Source organism: Marmota flaviventris, chromosome 14 (assembly GCF_047511675.1).
Source record: "Marmota flaviventris isolate mMarFla1 chromosome 14, mMarFla1.hap1, whole genome shotgun sequence".
Taxonomy (NCBI): Eukaryota; Metazoa; Chordata; class Mammalia; order Rodentia; family Sciuridae; genus Marmota; species Marmota flaviventris.
In genome coordinates, this window is record NC_092511.1 from 92,761,513 (window position 1) to 92,765,600 (window position 4,088).

The following is a 4,088-nucleotide window of genomic DNA, read 5'->3' on the forward strand; positions in this document are numbered from 1 at the left end:
AGTCCCCCAAACCTTGCCCACAGCTCTGCAAAGAGCATATCACCAACCTCTATTTAAATAACTCAGGTAAAGAGTGGCATTAGTTTCTTGCTGCCCCCACCCCACCAATAAACACATATGTACTCATGCAAACACAAAATCATGAATAGAAAGGAAGGAAGGAGGAAGGAAGGAAGGAAGGAAGGAAGGAAGGAAGGAAGGAAGGAAGGAAGGAAGGAGGGAGGGAGGGAAGGAAGGAAGGAAGGAGGAAGGAAGGAAGGAACGAAGGAAGGAAGGAGGGAGGGAGGGAGGGAGGGAGGGAAGGAAGGAAGGAAAGCACAAGCCTCTGAGTGAACCATCACAATAATTCTTTCACTGTAAAGGAAAATGAAGACACTCATCAGTCCTATTTGTAATTTCTCTAAATGGTTATTATTCCTGGAATTACACAGAAAATTCACTTTTAAGGTAATACAGTGGGATTTCTTTTAGTGTTAGAATATGACAGAGCTTATTTAATGTTTCAGGTTACTTTCAATAACTGTCACAATTTGAACTGATCATACCATTCTCTCTCTCTTTTTAATCTAAACAAATTATTTTATTTTAATAAAAAGAAATATTTTATGTTGTTTATATTACTCTTAAATGAAACAATTGAAACTTTTGGACCTTTTATACAAAAAAATCTTCTATAAATCTTTGCATATAGAATCATATCTGTTTTCCATTTCATAAAAACATAATATTTAAGTACGTAGAATTAGACCTGTGGGATCATACCATTCTTGACAATAATACTTCTAGGAAAACAAGCTTTGAAAATGCACAAGTGTGCAAAAATGTGTGTTTAAAAATGCCTATTGCAACAATGTATGTAATAGGGAAAATAAGAGCTCTTTAAAACAGGAAAACTTGGGAAAATTCTTAATTAGGAGTTATGGTCCAAATGTGTCCCCTTAATTCTTGCACTTAATTGCCAACGTGAGAGTATTAAATAATGGAGCTTTTAGGAGGCCCAAAGTCATGTGGGTGGAGCCCTGGCAGGTAGGTTAAAGTTCTTATAACAGCCTGAGTGAGTGGATTTGCTCCCCTCTCACATGTGATGACTCAGCATTCACACCTCCAGAAGGAATAGTAACAGGGGGCCATCTGGAGCAGACAGCAGCCCTCCCTGACACCAACGTTGCTGGAGCCAGGGCTTACACTCAGTCTCCACATCTGGTGTCAATAACTTACCTGGTAAGTCTCTGGTAGTACAAAAAGACAAAACATAAATTTTGGTACATTTTACTATGTAATACCATGGGAAAAAAAACAGAACTTGATATTAAGTAGAAAAAAAAATTCAAAACAAACTGTATTCATAATAATACACACATATGATTTTTTATATTTTATTTTTATATTTTGTATCCAATTTATGTAAACAAGGGCACAAGCATGGTATACTTATACATGTGGAGTCATGCACATGTTTCTAAAACAGTTTTTGACTGGTTGACTTTGGAAAGAAAAGGTAGGCTTTGGAGGTAGTAAGAAGTGAAGGATGGGGGCACTACAAATTGGTGCAACCAATCTGGAAAGCACTATGTAGATTCCTTAGAAAACTTGGAATGGAACCACCATTTGACACAGCTATCCACTCCTTTGTTTATACCGAAAAGGACTTAAAATCAGCATACTATAGTAATGCAGCCACATCAATGTTCATAGCAGCTCAATTCACAATATCTAAACTGTGGAACCAACCTAGATGCCCTTCAACAGAAGAATGGATAAAGAAACTGTGGTGCATATACCCAATGGAATATCACTCAGCATTAAAAGAGAATAAAATTGTGACATTTTCAGGTAAATGGATATAGTTGGAAAATATCATGCTAATCGAAGTAAGCCAATCCCCCAAAACAAAGGCTGAATGTTCTCACTGATAAGTGGATGCTGATCCATAAATGGGGGGAGGGGTGGCGTGGGGAGAAGAGAGGAACTTTGATTGGGCAAAGGGGCGGGAGAGACGAGAAGGGGGCATGGTGGTAGATAAGATGGTGGAGTGAGATTGACATCATTACCCTAGGTACATGTATGACTGCACATGTGGTATGATGCTACATCGTGTATAACCGGAAAAATGAAAAGTTGTGCTCTATTTGTGTACAATGAATTAAAATGCATTCTGCTATCATGTATAACTAATTAGAACTAATTAAAAAAATAAGTTAAGGAAGTGAACAGGGGGTTGATATTGTTTGAGGAGAGTTCAAATTATTTCATGAAAAATTAACCTAACATATTTATCAAAAGTAAATAATTTAGACACTATATTTTTCACTCTTGCTCATTTTATGTGAGACCTATTAACTTAAAAAAGCCTGGGCAGCTTTAACTCATGCACATGTTTTTTGGAGCTGTGTGATTAGGCAGTTCTATTTTCTTTCACTTTCTGCAGGTTCAACTGTTGATATCTCCTGGTCCCAAAAAGTGCCTTTGGTGCTTACCTTTTTTTAAATTTTTTTTGGAGAGGGTAGTAAATTTACAAGTTATTTTGCCATTTTTATTTATTTCAACTTTACATACTATCCAGTTATAACTTTTTTCCCCCTTTATACAAATGTTTAGCCAAACATAAAGACTATCACTCACTTGTATATTTTTTAAGAAAAATAAAATTTCAAAGTAATAACTTAATGTGAAGTCCTCTTTGTAAATCTGATCATCTCTTAAATTAATTTTTCGGCTTTTAAAAATTTTTATGAGAAAATGTGGAGTGCTTCACGAATTTGAGTGTCATCCTTGCTCAGGGTCTATGCTAATTTCTCTATATTGGTCCAATTTTGGTATAAGTGCTACTGAAGTGAGAAGTAATTTTTCAACATTCTTTTTAGAGTTCCAAAATATTTTTCAAATAATATCAAATGGAAAATATTAGCTATTCTTTCATTTGGATTGTAAAGTGTATATATTCTTCAGTAAAGTATTATATAAATGAGAAAGGACTATTTTTAACATGAAAATATAACCAAATAGTAAAATTACATATTACTTGTTATGAAAGACTTAAAAAGAACAATGTAAACTAATTAAAGCTGTAATTTATTAAAAAAGAACTGTAATGCATAGTAGTTAGCAATAGTCTTCACTGGATTTCAAAATATTTATTTTAGTCTTTTTTTTGTTTTAAGATATTTTGCATAATTTAGAGACAACACATAAATCATAATTGAGTCTTTTTAAAAAGAATCAGCATTTGCATAGTTAAACTTTTGGTATGGACTAGAGAAATATAGGCAAAAGCCCCTGAACAAAGTAAAAATAAACATCAAACCTGGATACCTGCATAGAAACTCTTTGGGGAAAAAAAAACTGATGGAAAGCTCAACAAATTAAAATTGAAAATGCTTAAATTTTTGGAAAACTGTCCTGTGATTTAGGGAAACTGTCCATCAGAAAAATTTTAGAAATAATTTACAACATATTCCTCTTTCATTTACATGTAGGTGAATGGTAGTATTCTTGCAGAGTCTGAAGGATTTTATAATAGCACCCCCTCATCCACAATTTCACTTTTCATTGTTTCAGTTACTTGCAATCCACCAGGATCTGAAAATATTAATGTTTTTCTTGATATGTTTGAGAGAGCAACCATATTCATATAACTTTTTTTGCAGTTTATTATTCTAATTGTTCTATTTTAGTTTAGTTTTTGTTAATCTCTGACAATGTCCACTTTGTAAATTAAACTTTATCATAAATATGAGTGAAGAAAACCACACATATGGGATTCAGTGCTATCTGTGGTGTCAGGTGTTCATTGCGGGGTGTGGACATACCCTTCTGAATAGCGGGAAACTATTATATGAGATTCAGGAGAGATATATGTATAGAAATTGGACTGGGATCACATAATGGTAGTCCTTATATAACATTCTAGGTCATTTGGTACCAGAGATGAATTGCAGAATTTGGCATTCAGTTTGGAATGAATGTTTCTGCTTTGATTGGAAGAAAGTTGGGAACAAGATTAACATCAGAGAGCAAATCAAGTTAGTTAGAAACTTATTAAGGTAATCCTGCAAAAGAAACAAGAGAATATGAATGAACTAGAATCA

At 34.0% G+C, this 4,088-nt stretch overlaps 1 non-coding gene across 1 annotated transcript; it reads right to left on the reverse strand.

Moving 5' to 3' along the window:
* Positions 1-2,735: 2,735 nt before the first annotated feature.
* LOC114105387 (U6 spliceosomal RNA) lies at positions 2,736-2,844 on the reverse strand. The gene has a single exon (XR_003585003.1). It is a non-coding gene; the product is annotated as a U6 spliceosomal RNA (small nuclear RNA).
* Positions 2,845-4,088: the final 1,244 nt, after the last annotated feature.